Raw genomic sequence first — 21,907 nt, forward strand, 5'->3', positions numbered from 1 at the left:
AAATTCAAAATAGGGAGAGAGATGGATTGCAAACGTAGATTTTACTAGTATATTTCCTTCTTCACTTCTTTCCTTTCTGTTTTTTTTTAAGAAATTATCTCACTATGTAGCTTAGACTGACTTGGAACTTGTTGTGTAGCCCATCGTGGCGCCACTCATAATCCTTCTGCTCAGCCTCTTGAGTGTTAGAATTATAGGCATGACCAATCATATCCTATAGTTCTATTATCTGTTTTGTTCTTTTAACATTTTTTATAATTACAGATTTCAATTGAGATTGACTCCCTCAGTAACAGGGCCAAATTCACTCCCACCTCTTCTACACCTTTTGGGATTTCCATCTGTCTCCTCTAGCAGCCCCAGTGCAAGCACTCTTGACCCACTGTGACAGTGTTCTTGAAATGATCCCTAAGGCCTCTCTCCTTCAACCCCCACTGCTCATGCCTATCTCAGGCATTGTGCCTCTTTTGGTGGGTCAGGATTGCTCATCATTGTCAAAGGTCTGGCCACAGAAGGCACCATCCTAGATGTGTCTCTTGTGATGGGTGATGATGTTGGACTTCTGCCTGAAGCTGTGGTTACAGTCAGGGTAGGCACAGAACTTCTGGTGAGGGTAGATGCACTAGATGGAAGCCAAGTAGGGCTTGTAGCAAGAAGCCTTGGTGTGGTCAGTGTGGAGAAAGGGCCGCTCTTGGGCATGAATCATCTCAATAGGCCTCCAGGTGGCTACTGCAGAAGAAAAGGGAACAGCACTCCTCACAGAAAATGAGTCACACATGCACCACCGGATGTATCTGGCTTTATCCATTGTACCTCCCAGTACTTATGGCTTTACCAGCAATTATGTCTGAAACCCTGTCCATCCACCACTTTTTCCAATGATCAATGTGTTATGGGCAGGACTGGCCCACAAATGTTGGGGGTCAGTTAATGGGCAAGTCCTGGGTAAGCTTCCATTTTAATGTTTCCTGTTGTAAGCACCAGAGTGACAGTGAGCTTCCATCTGGTGAGATGCTCATTCCATTGTAGGATAATTCTAATTGTTAGAATCTCTTATAGTGATGGAAATCTACTTTCTTATGATTTGTACCTATTGGACATTGTTTCATCTTTGGATAGAAGCAGAACAACTTTTTACCTTCTTTTTTCAAACTAGAGAGTGAGATTTGGTTTAAAAAAAGAGAGCAAGAAAAAGAAAGAAACTGTAATAAAACTAAAAAAAATTATAAAATGGCTATCACAAAAACATGTACGTAAGTTAAATTTCTTAGTTAAAATTTGGCAAATGAATTTTTAAAAAGGCAAAATTCTGTTGCTTACAGGGCACTCATATCACTTCTAAATGTATGCATAGACTAGAAGTGAAGGGATGGAAAGAGACATTAATTCAATGGATGTAGATTTCAAAAGATAACAGGAGTACCCATACTTATATTAGATAAAAGAGACTTTAAAGTCAAACTGTAAAAACAAAAAGGAAGATGATTATACAATAATAAATTGGTTAATATCAGAAGAGAAATTAACAATTATAAATATATATGCACCTAATATCAGAGCACTAAACTATATAAGGAAAATATGAATAGACCTAAAGGAAGAGACATGTTACAATCCAATAAGAGAAGTATATTATAACATCTGAATCTCAGGCATAAAATACTTATCAAGACAGAAAATCAACAAAGAAACCACAGAGGTTAAATTACATTAACAGAGTCAAATTGATATCCACAGAGCATTCCACCTAATAGTTTTGATTATACATTTTTCTTATCAACACAGGGAATATTCTAAAAGATCACATGATACTAATCTCAGTAAATTTTTAAAACATGAAACCATATTGAGTATCTCTCCTGACCACAAAGCAATAAAAATAGAAATCAATTACAGTGAAATCTTTAGAAACTATATGAATACATGGAAATTAAACAACTTTCTTTTAAAAAATCCTCAAGAAATACCAGATTCAATAATCTGCTGCCTAGAGTAGACCCACCTCATCAACAGAAATAAGCACTGGCTGAGAATGAAAGGCTGGAAGAACATTTATTAAGCCAATGGCCCCTGAAAACAGGCAGGGGTGGCATATTTATCTCAAACAAAACAGACTTCAAACTTACATTGATTAAAGGAGATAAAGAAGGACACTCCATACTTATAAAAGAGGAAATACACCAAAAGGAAACAATTCTTAACCTGCATGCACCCAACGTCAATGCACCCAATTTCATAGGTTCCTTCCTATTATTGCTTATACTCTCTCTACAACAAAATTAGAGATAAGGGCAAAATAGTTTCTGCTGGGTATTGAGGGGGGGAGCGGGAGGGGGTGGAGTGGGTGGTAAGGGAGGGGGTGGGGTCAGGGGGGAGAAATAAACCAAGCCTTGTATGCACATATGAATAATAAAATAAAAATAAAAAAAAAAAAGAATATACTCCTTCCCAGGAGTTGTAAAAAAAAAAAAAAAAAAACATATTCTGAAGGACCTAAAAACATATATAAACTCCAACACACAGGTAGTGGGAGACCTTAATACCCCCCTAACAATAATAGATAGGTCATCGAAATAAAAAAATCAATTAAGAAATCCTAGAACTAAATCACATGATAGGTCATATAGACCTGGCTGATGTATACAGAATATTTCATCCAACTTCTGCATAATATATTCCTCTCAGCAGCTCATAGAACATTCTCCAAAACTGATCATATCTTAGGACACAAAGCAAGCCTTGGCAAATATAAGAAAATAGAAATTATGCCATGCATTCTATCTGAACACAATGCATTAAAACTAGAAATCAACAACAAAAACAACAGTAAAAAACATGCAAACAATTGGAAGCTTAACAACGTGTTGCTCAATAATCAATGGGTCACTGATGAAATAAAAAAAGAAAACTAAAAGGTTCCTGGAAGTTAATCAAAATGAAAACATGACCTACCAGAACCTATGGGACACAGCAAAGACAGTTCGAAGAGGTAGTTTATAGACATGAGTGAATATATTGAAAGGCTAGAAAGATCTCAAATCAATAATCTAATACTACAGCTCAAACTCTTAGAAAAACAAGAACAAGCAAACTCCAAAACAAAAATGGAGAGAAATAATTAAAATAAGGGCTGAAATGAATGAAATAGAAACCAAAAAAATACAAAGAATCAATGAAACAAAACATTGGTTCTTTGAAAAAATAAATAATATTGGCAGACCCCAGCAAACCTGTCTAAAATAAGGAGAGAAAAAACTCAAATCTGTAAAATCAGAAATGCAAAAGGGGAGGTAACAACAAATACCATGGAAATCCAGGAAATCATCAGAGACTACTTTGAGAGCCTAAACTCTAATAAATTTGAAAATTTTCAAGAAATGGACAGATTTCTACATACTTACAATCATCCAAAACTGAACCAAGAGAAAATCAATCACCTGAATAGATTTATAACACAAAATGAAATTGAAGCAGCAATTAAGAGTCTCCAACGGAAGAAAAGTCCATGACCTGATGCATTCACTGCTGAATTCTATCAGATGTTTAAAGAAGAACTAATACCAATCCTCCTTAAACTGTTCCATGAAATAGAAAGGGAAGGAACACTGCCTAACTCATTTTATGAAGCCAATATTACTCTTATCCCAAACCCAGACAAAGATATTACCAAAATTGAGAACTATAGGCCAATTTCCTTAATGAATATTGATGCAAAATCATCAATAAAATGATGAGAAACTGAATCCAATAACACATTAGAAAGATCATAGACCATGACCAAGTCGGCTTCACCTCAGAGATGCAGGTGTGGTCCAACATATATAAATCTATAAATGTAATACAGCACATTAATAAAAACAAAGACTAAAAACACTTGATCATCTCAGTAGATGCAGAAAAAGACTTCAACAAGATTCAACACCACTTTATGATAAAAGCTCTAAGAAAACTAGGAACAGAAGGAATGTACCCCAACCTTGTAAAGGCTATATATGACAAACCTACAGCAAACATCATACTTAGCAGTGAAAAACTGAGACCATTTCCCCTAAAATCAGGAATGAAACAAGGGTGCCCAATATCCCCACTCCTATTCAACGTGGTACTGGAATTTCTAACCAGAGCAATTAGGCAAGAAGAAGAAATAAAAGGAATACAAACAGGTAAAGAAACTGTCAAAATATCCTTATTTGCAGATGATATTATCCTATAACTTAAAGACCCAAAATACTCTACCCAAAAACTCTTAGATACTGTAAACATCTACAGCAAGGTGGCAGGATACAAAATCAACTTACAAAAATCATTAGCTTTTCTATTCACCATCAACAAACAAACTGACAAGTAATATATGGAAACAATTCCATTTACAATGTCCTCAAAAAATCAAATGTGTAGGAGTAAACTTAACAAAGGATGTGAATAACCTTTACAAGGAGAATTGCAAACCCCTGAAGAAAGAGATCTAGGAAGTCTATAGAAAGTGGGGAGATCTCCCATGCTCATGGATTGGTAGAATCAACATAGCAAAAATGGTACCAAAAGCAATCTACATGTTTAATGTAATTCCCATCAAAACCCCAATGAGTTTCATAACAGAGATTGAAAAATCTACCTTAAAGTTCATTTGGAAACACAAGAGACCACGAATAGCCAAGAGAATACTCAGCAAAAAAGAGCAATGATGGAAGTATCACAGTAAAAACAACATGGTACTGGCACATAAACAGACATGAAGACCAGTGGAACAGAATAGAGGACCTGGATATGAATCTACACAACTATAATTACTTTATTTTTAACAAAGGTGCCAAAAATATATGATGGAGAAAAGACAGCCTCTTCAACAAATGTTGCTTGGAAAAGTGGTTATCCATCTACAAGAAATTGAAAGTAGATCCATGTCTATCACCCTATACTGGTATCAACTCAAAATGGATCAAGGACCTTAATATCAGACCCGAAGCTCTGAAGTCAGTACAGGAAGGAGCAGGAAACACTCTGGAACTAATAGGTATAGGCAAGGACTTCCTCAATAGAATCCCAGCAGCTCAGCAACTAAGAGAAAGGATGGAAAAATGGGACTTCATAAAATTAAAAAGCTTCTGCACAACAAAAGAAATGGTTTCTAATCTGAAGAGACAACCCACAGAGTGGGAGAAAATATTTGCCAACTATACATCAGACAAAGGACTGATAATCAAAATATACAGAGAACTTATGAAACTAAACTGTCCTAAAATCAATGAACCAATTAAGAAATGGGCAACTGAACTAAACAGAATTTTCTCAAAAGAAGAAAATCAAATGGCCAAAAAAGACATGAAAAAATGCTCACCATCTCTAGCCATAAAGGAAATGCAAATCAAAACCACACTAAGATTCTACCTCACCCCTGTTAGAACAGCCATCATCAAAAACACCACCAACAGCATGTGTTGGTGAGGATGTGGGGAAAAAGGAACCTTTGTACATTGCTGGTGGGAATGCAAGCTGGTGCAACCACTCTGGAAGCAAATTTGGAGGCTTCTTATAAAACTAAACATTGATCTGACATATGATCCAGTAATCCCACTCCTGGAGATACACACAAAAGAATGCTACTCAGGTTACTCCAAAGGCATCAGCACATCCATGTTTAGTGCAGCACTATTCACAACAGACAAGTTATGGAAACAGCTAAGATGCCCCACTACTGATGAATAGATCAAGGAAATGTGGTATTTATACACAATGGAATTTTACTCAGCCATGATGAAGAATGAAATCTTATCATTTGCAAGTAAATGAACTGAACTGGAGAACATCATTCTGAATGAGGTTAGCCAGGCTCAGAAGACCAAAAATCCTATGTTCTCCCTCATATACAGAGTTTAGATCGAGGGCAAATGCAGCAATGTGGTTGGACTTGTATCACATGACAAGGGGAGAGCATACACAGGAGATATGGGAATAGGTAGAAAACCCAAAACATGAAAGGGTTTGATGTCCCCACTCCAGAGGAACTAATACAGAAACCTTAAAGCAACAGAGGTCTACATAAGAAGGGGATCAGGAACCAGTGTAAAGATCAGTTAGAGGTGAATCAACTTAGGTTGTAACACAATTGTACATGAAAACAATGCTAGGAATCTCTCTGTATAGCTATCCTTAACTCAACTAGCAAAACACTTTTCTTCCTTATTATGCTTATGTCTTCTCTTCAATAAAAGTAGATATAAGGGCAGAACAGTTTCTGCCTGGAAGCAAGGCAGGGGAGAGGGGAGAGGGTGGGGGAGGGGGACAGGTGGGAGAAATGATTCACACTCAAACAATGTAAGCACATGTGACTAAACGAAAAATAATAATAATAAAAGAGAATACTAGAAAAATAAATCCAAAAGTAGGTGGATGCATCCTAGTGCAGGAATGGATGATTTACCATACGTAAATATAAAATTGCACCAAATCAACAAATGAAGTCCAAAAACATTATCTCTGCAGTTATAAAGATGTATTTTATAAAATTGAATATCCCTTCACAATAAAAATGCTAAAGAAATTTGACACAGAAGAAACATTACTCAAAATAATGAAGGCCATTTATAATAGGGCAAGTAGTATCTTAATATTGAATGAAGAATATGTAAAAAGCTTTTTCAAAGATCAAAACGTTCTCATCAATATTTACATTTATATGGAACCACTAAGATCTTGTCTCACTAAGAAGAGTATACCAACTTCACCAATTTTATTCAATATGATCAAGTAATCAAGCAAAAAAAAGAAATAAAATGCATACAAATTGGAAAAGAAGAAACCAAATAGCACTGATTGAAATTAGCATAATTTTTACACAAAAATTCCTAAAGATTATACAAAAAGCTTTTAGAAGTAATAAAGAAATTCACAAACTTGTAGGATACAAAACCAATATATGATTATCTGAAATAGATCATCTACATTGATTGTCTGAAATACAAATAAAAATACAATTCTGTTTACAACAGATACAAAAATACCCAATAATATAGTTAATCATAGAATTGAAAAACTCTATAATAAAAATTATAAAACATCAATGAAAAACATTGAAAAGATACATAAAATGGAAATTCCATGTTCATGTATTGAAAGAACCAATATATTTAAATGTTCATACTACTTAAAGTCATCTCCAGATTCAATGGCATTTCTTTGTTTTTATTCACTTATTCACATGTGCAAACATTGTTTGGGTCATTTCTCCCCCCTGTCCCCTGCCTCCCCCCGCCCTCCCACCCCACCTCGCTTCCAGGAAGAACCTGTTCTGCCCTTATCTCCAATTTTGTTGAAGAGAAGACCATAAGCACAGTAAGAAGGACAGAGCGTTTTTGCTAGTTGACTTAAGGGTAGCTATACAGAGAGATTCCTAGCATTGCTTCCATGTACAAATGTGTCACAACCCAAGTTGATTAATCTCTAACTGATCTTTACACTTGTTCCTGATCCCCTTCTTGTAACTAATGACTTTCATCACAGGAAGACTAAAAATTAATCATAATATTTATATGGAACAACAAAAAAACCTGAATAGCTAAAAACCAGCTTGAGCAAAAGGAACAAAGCAGAAAGCATTACACTATAGGGCTTCAAAATATACTACAAACATGTAATGATTGAATTAACATGATGCCAGGCATGGAGAATCAATTCTGTAATCCCAGCAATTGGGATACTGAAGTAGGAGGATGGCAAGTTGAAAGCCAGACAAGGCTACATAAAAGACACTGTAAAAATTAAGAAAAAGGCATGGTATTTGCATAAAAACAGGCACATAATGCAAAAGATAGAGGGTGTAGAAGTTACTCCATATATCTACAGTGTACTTATTCTCCAGAAAGTTGCCAAAAACATACATTCGATGAAGGATAGCTGTTTCAACAGATGGTGCTGGGATTACTGAATATTCATATTGGAGAGTATTGATAATTATCTCTCACTCGGTACAAAAATTAATTCAAAATTTATGACAGACTTAAAAGTAAAATCAGAAGCTATGAAAATTGAAGATAATGTACGAAAACACTTCAAGACATTGGTATAATCAATAACTTTTTGAAATTACCCAAAGCACAGAAAAAAAAGATGAATAAATAAATGTGATTCCAACAAGCTAAAAAGATTCTGCACAGAGAAGTAAATAATAAACATAGTAAAGGAAAAAAAATCTCTAAATCAACAAAAATCTTTGTCAACTATTTATCTGAGAAAGAATTAATAATAAGAATATGTCAATGTCTGGAATGCAAACAACTTATGGAAAAAAGTAATACAAATAAATATCAGGAAGTGGTCTGAATATACATTTCTTAAGTGAGAAAAATACAAATGGCCAACAATTGTATTTTTAGAAGCTCAATATCATTAGTCATCCAAGCTACAATGAGATATCACCTCACCCTACTTAGAATGGTTACTATCAATAAAACAAAACAAACAAAACAACAAAAAAATCATAACATACTGGCAAGGAAGTGGAGAACAAAACTGTCAAACATTCTTAGTGAGGATATACATTAGAACCACCTTATACAGGTTCCATGAAAAGCTAAAAAAAATGCTTAGGTTACAGCTCAATGGTAGAGCACTTATCTATCATATTTGAGGTCCTGGATTCAATTCCTGAGACTGAAGACCTACCATAAGATGCATCTATCCTAGTTTTTGGTATATATTCAAAGGACATGAAGTAAATATACCAAAGTGATACCTGTACTTTTGTGTTTATTAGGTTAGTATTCATGATAGATAGGATATAGAAGCAATCTAGGTGCCCATCAAATGAATAAAGAAATTTGTATGTACATATTGGTATATATATATGTGTATATATATATATACATATATATATATACAATCCATAATAAAATATAATTCAATCACAAAGAATAATGAAATATTTTTATTTGAATAAAAAATGGATGGAACTAGAAGACAATGTGTTAAGTGAAGGAAACCAGACACACCAGTGGATGCTTTCTCTCTTTGTCTCTTTCTTCCTCTTTCATTCTCATTGATGTATATTAATTGTACATAGTAAGGGGTAATGTCTCCATATATACATACAGTGGTACTTTGATCATATTCTCAACCCATTTTGCCCCTTCCCAACATCAACAATGAGAGAAAGCATGCAAATATCTGTTTGTGTGAAAGTGGCTTATTTTACTTAGGATGATATCTCTGGTTTCATTTATTTTCCAGCAAACCACATAATTTTTTCCTTCTTAATTACTGAGTAAAACACTAATGTGTTAGCTCTTTAACTTTATTCAACAGTGGAAATTCAACAGTGGATCTGCCCAGTCCTGGGCTTTTCACTGTTGAGAGACTGTATTACTGATTCAGTTGCACTGCTCATTATAGAATTGTTTAGGTTTTTTATATATTCTTGGTTCAATCATGGTAGGTCATGTGTCATCTAGAAATTTGTACATTTCTTGTAGATTTTCCAGGTTACTAGATTACATATTTTTGAAATAGTTCCTAAATATTCCACATTTCAGAGGTGTCTCTTAAAACATCACCCTTTTCCAGTCTAATTTTTTAAATTGGATCTTCCTTCTTTCTCTTTTCTTAATTTAACTAAGGACTTATCAATTTTGTTTATCTTTAAAGAGAACCAACTGATTCATTGGTCATTGTTTTACTTTTTTTAGTTTCCAATTTATTAATTTCAGTCTGGATATTTATTATTTCTTTCCCTCTACTAATTTTAGGTTTGATTTTTTTCTGTATTTTCTAAGACCTTGAAGTGGATAATTTATTTATTTGAGCCTCTTTGATTTTTTTAATGTTGGCATACATATACATAAACTTCTCTGGTAAAACTGCTTTGGCTGTATCCCAGAAATTCTACTATATTTTTCCATTTCATAAGGTTCTAGGATTTTAAAAATTTCCTTCTTACTTCTTCAGTGACCCACTAATCATTCCAAAATTTATTCTACAGTTTTCATTTGATTGTGTATTTTCTAAAGTTTCTCTTGATTTTGATTTCTAGTTTTATTCCATTATGCTGTAATAAGATACAACAAATTATTTTGGTTTTGTATTTGTTTATATTTTCTATGTTCTAAAATGTGATCTATTTTAGAAAATGTTCCATGTACTGAGACTTGTGTGTATTCTGTGACTGTTGGACAGAATATTCTATAGATGTAGGTTTTCAGAGTGCATTCTCTCTGAGAAGGGGTCATTAGGTCACAAAGACACAAAAAAATCAGGCATTTTTTTTGGTCTGTTAGGCAGCTCACCCATTCAAGGTGATGCTTCTTAAGATGGGTTCACATCTTTCTAAATCTTCTGGGAAGTACTGTGAAATAGTTCTTAATGGCTCACTCTGAAGAACTCAGGCCTCCCATCTGCTCAAACTGTATATTACTTGTGTGATAGAATTTACATTCCTGGAGTATATTGAAAATGCCATTCAACCTATTGGAGGGGAATTTTCCCTTCCTCCACCAAGCTCCCATGTGTTAGGAACTGTGTACTCTATTACTTTTATTATTTCTCTTATTATTCTAAATACCAATATTTATGGGCTTCATCTGGTCCTTGATTCTATCAACCTGTACTTCAGCATTTTCCTATGCTCATCACATATCAAATCATGATGCTGCATGGTTATGATTTGATTCAATCTCCTGGAGCAACCTATAAATGCTGAGTGCTTGTAGTCCACTTTCTTTGTCTAGATCCATTCATCAGTGTTTTACATATACATAATGCAATATTTTGTTAAATATTTAAATATGTATAACTATTTCATGCTTTTTTTCCTTGCTAAAACCTTTAGTTGTGCCAAATATATTCTGAGTTCAGATAATGACCAAAATATCTACAGGCTAAATAAGAATTTTCTAGTAGGAATGGGAAAATTGGTCCTGCAGAAAAGCAGGTAACAATTCCTAAACCCATGCCACTGAAGAAATTGAAATTAGTGCACAATTTCAGAGGTTTGACTTCACTAAGGGAATAGACAATTCACTCAAAGAATAGAAAAGATTGTAGAGTAAATGAACATGTGCATATATAGCTGTATAGAAATGAGGATGTAGTGAAAAATATTTGTGAAATAAAATTTCTGATTGCATAAAATTTTGTAATGAAATAAGAAGCAATGTCATCATCTGCAAGTGGCAATGGAGGAGATATTGTCAAAGATTTGAGAGTGAAAAACACATGAGATAATCAAGTAGGAGCATTGAAGAGTCAATGAACTGGTGGCATGGTTCAAGTGGTAGGGGACTTGCTTAACAAGCAGAAGACCTGGGTTCTAGCTCTTGTACTGTAAAAAAAACAGTTAATGAACAAAAAATTATTATAAGAATTTAAGCAGTACTATGGATCCACTTGAGCTTAGTGAGCATTGATTACAATAAAAACAGTCAGCATATATTCCAACCATTTTAATATGTTTGGGTACACAAGGTTTTAAGGATAATAAAACAAGAAAAAAGACAAGAAGTGGTAATAGTAATATTCAGTTTAATTTTTAAGGAGTGAAGTAAGTATATTAGTGGAGTTTTAAACAATAAATTGTAGTAGAATTAATAGAGCAGAGACCCTAGTGGTGTAAAAAGATACTTAGAGATTCAGTGCAAGAGGGAGTAAGTTTGAATGTTAGAAGGTTGTCTTCTGAGTATGGAGTGTTTGGAATTAACACTATGGCCAGTGTGCAGTTTGAAGCAATGACATTATCCAGGTCAGCACTGTCCAATAGACATATAATATGAGCCCAAAATATAGCTTTAGATTTTCTAGGAGCCACATTAAAAATTAAAAAAAATAAATAAATTGATTTTAACAATGGTATTGCTTAAGAATATCCAAATATTTTTTCAAAATAAAATGAATGTAAAATATTAATAGAAGATTTTAAACTATTTCTTATATTAGTACGTAAAATTGTTGTAATTTACACTTACAACTAATATCAGAGTAGCTATATTTCTACTGTTTAGTATATGGTTAGTGGCTACCATATTGTTCATTATAGCTCTAGAATGTAATCACTGGAATGAGTAGTTGAAGAGGGTTGGGGAACAAAAACATTAGAAAGAGAGGAAGTAAAAGACCCACAAGGACAGAGTGTTATCTAATTTACCTGCATATTGAAATCACTAAGAATTGTACTAGAAAAAAATGTTAAACTTACTTTAAATCAGGTATTAAATCTTTTAGGAATTGGAAGGAATAATTTAGGGTTGGTAAATAACTAAACAACTCATCAACACATGGTACAGGCTCATGATGTATGATTCAAAACAGTGATTATTTATGGAGAAGAAATGTAGAATTGTCTAGAAAGGCAATTTTATCTACTCCACATCGAGGCCTTCTGTCACAAGGAATATCAAAGACAAAAATGTGCCAGGGACTGAGAAGGCTATAGGGAATGCATCTTAAGAACAGAAAAAAAGAAGATAAGAATAATACTAGATAGAATGTGGTGAGTATAAAGGCTTTTTTTCCCAGTGGTCATGATTATAAGAATGCATGGTGAAAGGATGTCAAAAGCTAGAGAAGAGTGTTATATGGCATCCAAAAGGGAAATGTTCAGAAAAAGGAGATAGAGTTTTGCAGCTGAGTAATGTTTTAGGAAACTTGGGCTTCTTGGACCAATGTTCATGATTAAGATAAAAGTCATGGTGAGATTTCCTGATTAGGAGCAAAAGCTCATGGCTTGCTTCTTAGTTGGAGGCTCTGTTTTGGGAGATGGTAGGACCTAACTGAAGGGTCCTGACCATACTGGGGGTATGCCTATGAAGGATATTTTTCCCTGGTTTCTTCCTTTCTGTCTGGATATCTGCTTACTGGCTGCCATTAGGTGAACAATTTTTTTTTTTGCCACACCTTCCTGTTGCTATAATATTCTGCCTCACCATAGTCACATAGCAATGGATCAAGTCAACAATGGATAGAAACGTCTGAAACTGAGACCCAAATAAAAATTCCCCCATTTAAGTTGATATTTTTCGGATATTTCTCACAATGATGAAAAACTAACACAATTTTTTTTTTGGTAACTCACAGTGTATTTATAAAAGGAAAAGCTCCTTATCAAAATATACTTTTCACTTGCGAAAAAATTAAACAAAACAGACAAATGGTTCTACACAATGTAAACATTAACTTTGGTAGATTTCAGTGTAGGACAGTCTGTAACTAGCGTATTTGTCCTTAATTCCCCAGAGCTGCTCAACTTCCAAGTTAAGAATTTAAAAACTCGTTTTAACTGAGATTTTTATTATGTCGATAAGTTTCTCATTCTACATCATCTTCAGCTAAGCTCTGCGCACTCACAATTTGCTGACTGGTGGTTGGATGCTTAGTCAGAAGCAACTGGAACACTGGTGGAGGAAGAATTTGCTGTAACACCTGCAGCAGTTACTGCGGCTGCCCACACACAGCAATTGCATTTGTCAGATGGTTCACACCCTTCTCATATTCACCTTGAGCTAGTCGTTCTTCTCCAAGCTGTATTTCTTCATGGAAGAGTTTCTGAACAGCTTCAGCATCTTTAAGGTCAGGTAACTTGGAAAGCCATGCTCTCTCCTTGGCAAGCTTCTGTTTCTTCCTCTGTTCTCTAAGCCTGTTCTTGAAGTTGGGGTCACTCTGCCTCTTGTGGTGAGTCCTGGGAGCTCTATGGCCACTGGCAGCCTAGGTCCTCAGGCCAGGACTAGGAAAAGCCAAGTGAGAACTCTTCAGGCATCCAAGGCTAACTAACACAATCTTGATTATATCTTATTGGTAAAGATGGAGGCCATTTACATCAACATAATTATAACAACCCTATTTTAGTCAAAAGTTTCCTACATGATAAAAAGTTAAACATACTATAAAGGTCTTTAGCTTCCCAGAAATAGGCACTAATCAGTTCAATATGCCAAAACAATCTTTAATCAATAATTTTTTTGTCATTTATAGGCTTGTTTTTGTGGTCAGCATCTATAAAGTCAATTTAATTGAGAAATAGTAAAATCCAGGGAACATGTTTCCTGCTACAAATTTTACTTCACAGCACACCAGTCAATTTTGAAGAGGTCAGACTAAACCACAAATTAAATTTAATATTTATTTTGATGTATTTTAATATTGTATTAGCTTAGTCAAAAATTATCAACTACTTCAAATTTTATCATGAAAAAAATAAAGACAGAAAAACACAAATTGCTAAATAATAAGTTTGAAATATGAATTTCACTTGATAGGTTGGCTGTTCAGTAGGACAGGAGCAGAATTATATCCAAGAGCATGACCACCATTTGGAAAGTGAAGATGAATGAAATCCATTACTAATATTAGTTAACCAACCAAACATATCTGCTAATGACACAGTCCTTGGATAAGAAAATAAAAGCAATCAGATTTTCCAAGATTTTCAGTATTACCCTTTAAAAATTCTGACTGTCCCCAAATACTGACCTATTATAATTCAATAAAGCTAAGGTAGGCTGCTACTCTGCAGATATATTTTACTTGGAATTCATAAAGAAATTGTGAACTAACATTTAACCATTCCTGAAACTAAGTTTTCATATTTTCTTGTTGAATCAAAAATTCTACAAGTGAATTTTTTAAAAAAACGCTTGTTGCTCAAGAGTGGGTAATTTTCTAGAAGTGTTATTTAATATCTAGAAATGACTGATGTCCATCATGTAGGAGTTTTGCTTACCATTCACTAAACTGCCCATCAACATCTTAGAAACAATTCAATATTACTCCATTTTGTTGTAATTTCTGATATTTTATTTGCCTGCTTCTTTTACTCAATGTGTTATTTATGTAAAATAAAACAGTCAACAAAAACCCCTAACCTCTTTTACATAGAATAATCTTATGTTCCTTCCTTCCAATTTATTCTCAGTAAAACTTAACTAAAATGTTAGGTCTCAGAATGTCTGCAGTCTTAAATCTGGTGACATCAAAGCAATGTAATCATTTGGGGAAAGAATGAATGGATAGGACAAACAAATATTTTCAACCATTACAGCCAATAATTATAGCTCTTGCACACATTAGCATTAATCTGAATTCCTCCTAATTTATTCATAAATCACTCCCCAGTTAGACACATGCATTCTTTTAACTATTCCCATTTGGAAAAGAGCTTCTAGCTCCTTTGCAACTATCTTCCTGACTGACAGAGGCAGGTGTCATAGCTTCTGCTTTACTGTTTTAATCACTTCATGTATTTTTAGCTCTTGCATAACCCCATGGGTAAAAACCAGAAATGATGGTGAAGCTTTCCTTTTGGAAATCCATAACTGACAACATGATAGACAGGTGAGAGTTTGCAGAATGGCACAAACTTTTACTGAAACACAGGACAATTCTGGCACAGCTTGCACAGATTTTGTGATTTATTGTGACAATAAATCAAAAATGCTAAAAAATAGTCATAGTCCATGGAATAAAGAAGCTAAGTGATTTGTCTCAACTCTCAACAAAATTTCAGAAGACACAAAACTCTCCCTCATTGTGACTTGCATCTTCGATATTTTCTCCCTCACACACACCTCCATTTTTAACTCCAACTTTCACATATAGTCACAAATTAGTTCTCAGGGGTCACTTGCTACCCTGTCACAAAGAAAAGCTACCTCATAAGTTAATTCACACAACAGTACTGGGGACAATTTCTTCTCCTTACACTCTCACACCTTTTAAAAAAGAAGCCAGTGCATTTCTCTAGGGAATAATTCACTAGTGGTAGGACATCAGTTCTTCTTAGATCATATCTCATAATTACCCTCCAAGTTTAGTTTTACCTAAGAGTATTTCTGTATGCATCACTCCAAGATTGCTACAACAGATTGATAAATTTTTCCTAAAAAAGCAAAAGTCACAGATTTACAATTCAGAAAAATGAACTTGCTTAGCCTTGTATACATACTTCTCTTCAAATTAGGCATTTTCCTAAAGATCTCTATGAATAATACGAAAAATTGAGCTGCTGTATTTAAGTATCCATTAAAAATTAGCCAGAGTTTACATAAATTTTTATTGATGTTCCTTTATTTTATTTTGATTTGTTTGTTCTTATTGGTGGTAGGTTTTGTTAGGGGTTTTATTTTCATCATTGTGGTTTTATTTAGTTTTTGTTTTGCTTGGGAAGCACAAGAATACTTATGCTGTACACCATTTCTCTTCTACTGTTGGAGGGAGTGTGGACTTTTGTTTTTAGATAACAGATTCAATCATTTTCTCTAGAGGAAAAATTATGAACATTAATTAAATGGCACTTTATGCCATGACATAGTACTTAGTAGTCTTTGTACAGAATTTCATGAATAAAGCCAAGTAGAGGACGGAGGCAATTATTCTGGTCCTTTAGCCCTAAAACTCAATTACTGCTATCTGGATTGCCCACGTAATGGATTCAGTTCTTTTCCACACTCTAGGCTATCATTGGAAAACATAGTTTTCATTGTTAGATAAGTCCATTTTTTTATTAAGTATGTATTAGTCTAACTGTGAAGGTAATCATTACTCATTAGACATTCATTCTGTGGTATGCTTGCAATGGGATGTTTTTGTTAATGGAATAGGTAGTGTTTTGCAATGGTGTATTGTAAATCAGGTTGCACATCTTTTAAACAAATACTATTGTCATTTTTTAAACTATGATTTAACTCATTGGAAAGTGTATATTTCACGTATGTCAATAAAGGAATAGAACTTTGATTTAATTCAGACATATATCTACAAACATTTAATTGGAAAGAGTCCATCTGATTCCTACAATAACCAAATAAAGCACATTTTAATGGTTCAATAGTTACACTGGCAATAGGATGTCTCATCGGGATCGTGGAAGATCTTTTTGTAAATGAAATTTGGTCAACCTCCAAAACAATAGTTTAGTTTGCTATTGGAACCAGAAGCACCAGCTATCAAGAATGGATTACAGTGCAACAGTTCTGGTTGTTCTGTAAAATGATAATTCTTTGGGACTAATAAGAGGGCCAAAGTTGAAAGTGGAATTCAAAAACTACTATGTAGTTCTTTAGATGAAGTTAGGAGTGGCAGGGCATCTTGATATATTCCAAAATGGTACAGCATAATGAAGAATATTATTTTATTCATTCAGAGTCTCCTTTCACCTAACACTTCTTAGATAGAATTTATAATTACTCTTCATCAGAGAGAGTATTTTTATCTGATTCATGAAGTAAAATGACCACAGATACATGATTGGTAGAGAATTATGAGTTCATCCTTTGCTGCCTATCACTGATGGATTTCCCCTTGAAATCACCTCATGTTTGAGTATTGATACCTACGTTCACAAGTCAGTCCTACATTCCCATCAATAAACAAGTAAAATCAAGCAGTGAGACTTTAGACATAGAAGTAGAGATTTCAGGAGTCTACCTAAGTGTCTTTCCATATAAATGCTTTGTACAGAATGACATATATTTTACACTAATCCAGTTTACAAGTAATCAAAATAGGTAGCAACCTATAAAGTTTAATATAAGGAATACTGAAAGTCAAAATCTCGTACTCTATAGTCATAAATTTTTCAACTGCTTTTAAAAGTTCCACTCTTAGTCACCAGCTTATGAAAGCATTAGTTAAATTTAATGTAAATATTTTACTAACCATACTGTACAAATATGAAAATCAAGCTTCAATGAAGTTAAAGGATTCAGCTAAGGCTAGGTATGACACAAGTGAAACTACAATATATGGTGTTTGTGTTTACTTCTAGTCCATTGCTCTTCTATCTATTATAGAATTGTCTCTTTATTACTATTCATACTCTACCTTCAGCTATGAATACCATTCTCCCACAATTTTTTATTCAGATCGATCAAATATTTCCTTCAAGTGTCCTTCTGATGTGTTTATGTCAGAAGTAAAATTTTTGTTCTCTAGTCTCCTAAAACTGTTAAACATTTTTGTTCTTTTCCTATACAAACACACACAAAAAATACACACATGTCTAAATAACATATATGCATACATCTGTGGACAAACGTGCTCTTATGTCACATCAATTTTTGAGCAAGACTTTTTTATTTCTGTTCATTTTGAATGAGAATATCCTATCAAGACTTAGAAATAAGAAATTTGTATTTACTTCCTCTTAAGTAATGGAATATGATGGTTTAAGAACACATAATTTGAAATGAAACTACTTAGTGCATAATTCCAGGTTTATTCTTCATGTAGTAGTGTGTCCTTTCAAAATTCAAATGTTAAAAATACCTACTCCATAGAGTTGTTTGTGAAGATTACATAACATAATATATGTTTAGGATGCACAATACATGCACCCAGAACTCACCCACATCTTCATGAGACAGAATCAAAACCACTGGACAGAAGTTACTTATTGAGGTTGATGAATGTAGAAAACTGCCACTGTTCAATAGTTGATACAAATTTGGAGAAACCCAAAGACCCTGAATAATGGAACACAGGATGAGACAACACTGTGTAGATGGACAGTTTCAACACAGTTGACCTGAGATCTGCATAGCAAACTAACACTGGAAAATCCTTCTGGACTTCCCAACATATATTTGCAGGTCTATAACTAGGAGCCAGCTTGAGAAGTTCTTGCTTAATGTAGCTACTTTGGGAGTGAGAGGTCCCTATATTTTCCTGTTCCTGGGAATCTACAGCAAATATTACTGTACTTTTCATCAGGTGTCTACCTTAAAACCCAATTTTTGATGCTGGGTAAGTGCCACTGAAACAAACCAGATGAAAAGTTCATGTAGTGGGAAATCATTCTGTGACACAGAAATGATCACAATTTGCTTCTCCTTTAAAGCTGAGCATAATAAGCCAGGTGCAGGAGTTTTGGGAACCTAGAAGGCAACTATGATTTATCTTGGGAGCAAAGTTTTGATATGTCAGACTCATGTCAATGGATTACATAGGACCCTCCAGTGCCCTCATACACTTATCATATTGCCAGGTCTTCATATGAAGAAAAATGAGAGGAATGCAACCCAGCAATGGTCATACTAGCAAGTTTGCCCCAATAGGAAAGGCAGGATGGGGCTCAGACTGTAAGCAGCCCTTTCTAATCTAACCTGTTTGGACCTCAGAGAGAAAATGCGTCACAATTTGGTACACATCCAGTAAACAAACAAAAAACCCTGGGTGATGGATGATATGCTTCCACCCATCATTTCTTTAGCAAGAAGAAGTGCCGATTGGTCTTTTACAAAATGTTTTATGTTCTGTATTTACTTTACGCTGTTTTTCCTCACTATTCTCATACCTTCATCCCCTATATAGTTCTTCTCTTTACTATCTTGCTTCCCTATCTTTCATTTTCATTACTTAATTTTTAATATTTTATCCTTACTAATGTTAAAACCCATAGTTTATCTTATAAACTTCTTACCTTTCTGCTTTTTTATCTATATTGGGGATGTAGTTGTTTCAAATCTTTTAAAACTATATTTAAATATCTACTTAGGTTCTGAATTTTTGTTGTTTTTACTAAAGTCTGATTTCTCAAGGTCCTTGAATAAAACAGAAAGAGATATTCATCAAAAGAACAAATTGCAACATGGGAACAAAAGAGTAATGAAAAGACAAAACAATATGACTACCAAAAGTTCATAACTCTTCAATAACTGAATTTGAAGATAGTGAAATTGTTGAAATACCACACAAATAAATCAATATTCTAATTTTTAAATATTCATTACCTCCTTACCTCAAAGAGGAGATAAATAAATAGATGTTAAAGAAGTTAACATATAACTTCTTTAAATAGATGTTAAAGAAGAAGTTAAAGACTTGGATGAGAAATTTACCAAAGAGACAAAGACTCCAGAACAAAATAGAAAATCTCAATGAATCAAAAAAAAAAAATCGTAGTGGAAAACAATAGTAATGGACTCAATCAAGCAAAATAAAGAATATCAGGGATTGAATTCAATGTTAAGAATTTATTATATCCTGATGAATGTGAAATTTCTGCCACTAGCTGATGTACTAAATGCTTAGTCCTTGGCTGGTGGTGTTATTTGGAGGGTGGTCGTAACGTTAGGTGATGAAGCCTGGCAGGAGGAAGTCACTTGAGGTAGATTGTAGGGGGAGTTTCTTATCCCTGACCCCTTCCTTCATGACTGTCTGTTTCCTGTCCATCATATGGAGAACAAGTTAATCTACTACATGCTCTGAACCCTCAGAAGTTCTGCTCAAGAATATAAGGCCAAGCAACCATGGACTGAACCTCTAAAGCACAAGCCAAAATGAATGATTCCTTCCTTTAGGTTGTTTTCTCAGGTATTTGGTCACAATGATGCAAAAGTAACCAATACAGATAGCAATAAAGAAAAAAAATTCATAACTACAAATTTCAAGAACAAGGACAAAATTAAGATACAAACCTAATATTCTTTCATGTACAGAAAGTGCCTGAGATAAAAACAAAAGTTATAGGAAACTTATTCAATTAAATTTTAACACAGAATTTCCCAAACCTAAGGAAAGACTTAGACATTCAAGTACAGGAGGCATTTAGAACTCTAAATAGACGTGACCATGTTACTATAATATAGTTAAAATGCCAAGAACACAGAACAAAGAAAAAATTGAAATCTATAACACAGAAGATCAAACTTACTAACAAAGCAAACTCATTAGAATTACATCAGACCACTCAGCCTGAACCCTGAAAGCACAGAATGATATACTTAAAGTCTTGAGAGTAAATAACTGCCAACCAAGATTACTATATCCACCAAAGTTATCCTTCAAAATGGGTTGAGAAACAAAGTCTTTTGGCAATAAGTACAAACTAAAACAACTCATGACCACTAAGGCACTATTGGATAAGATACTTAAAACAATCTTACAGACAAATGAGGAAGAAAGACAATCACAATAATGAGAGCTTGGGAAATAATAAAACTCATGAGAAGAATAGATGAACACATGGGAACTAGAAAATAATTATTTTCAACTGAGTTGATAAACTAGTTCTTATATAATAAGGGAGAAAGAACAACGTGTACTTGAAACGACCAATGGAAAAATAGTAGGAGTTAGCACAAAACTATCTATAAAAATTCAAGTGTAAGTGCTGTTTACTCACCATTTAAAAGCTGAAGACTGGTTGATTAAATTGAAAACCAATGCCTCATTCCAGATGAGAGGGGGCACTGTTGATTGGTGTCCTAGATTGGTCAATGTGGCTAAATTGAGACACAGGTCATGCTTCCATCACAGTAAATGCATTGCAGTGGTGACAATGATATCTGTAACATTTTGCTTAAGCTCATGGATGAAAAGATGCAATGAGAAAAATGTTTCCTAGAAAAACTTGGTATTTATAAAGTGCTTTCTATAATTAATCTCCTAGGACTGAACAATAAATTGCTTCAGGAAATTAAATCCCACAGGTCCTCAGATGGGGAATTTTGAAGTTGCCATCAATAATTCCAACCTGCAATTCAAGTGGCCACGTTAAAGATGAAGCCCAAATTTTGTGGACAACTGGATTAAGCATCTTTTAAAGAGGGCTATCCTGGAAGAAAAATCAACTTTAAAGGTGACCTTGATGTGCAGTAAAACCAACCAAAACATGTAAAATTATTAAATAATTTATTGACATTAAATAATTTTGCCTAAAAACACTGTAAAAAGTCAGTCGGCATGTATTTTTGGCTCCAAATTTCTCTAGTGTTTTCTGTGGAGGGAATAAAAATTAAATCATTTCAGTATAAAAAAAATTGAAAACCAAGATGAAACTGCTTGGTGTCTGCAATAAACACACTTCACTGGCAAAAGTACACACATACTGAAAGTAAGAGGTTGGAAATGATATTCCAATCAAATGGAATCCCAAAGTCATAAGGAGTAGATATATTCATGTGTGACAAAGCACACTTCCAGCCAAAAT

General features: G+C 34.1%; 1 non-coding gene across 1 annotated transcript; it reads left to right on the top strand.

The window, feature by feature from the left end:
- Positions 1-21,141: 21,141 nt before the first annotated feature.
- On the top strand, positions 21,142-21,274 carry LOC141420132 (small nucleolar RNA SNORA1). The gene has a single exon (XR_012444819.1). It is a non-coding gene; the product is annotated as a small nucleolar RNA SNORA1 (small nucleolar RNA).
- Positions 21,275-21,907: the final 633 nt, after the last annotated feature.

The sequence above is a fragment of the Castor canadensis genome, chromosome X (assembly GCF_047511655.1).
Source record: "Castor canadensis chromosome X, mCasCan1.hap1v2, whole genome shotgun sequence".
NCBI lineage: Eukaryota > Metazoa > Chordata > Mammalia > Rodentia > Castoridae > Castor > Castor canadensis.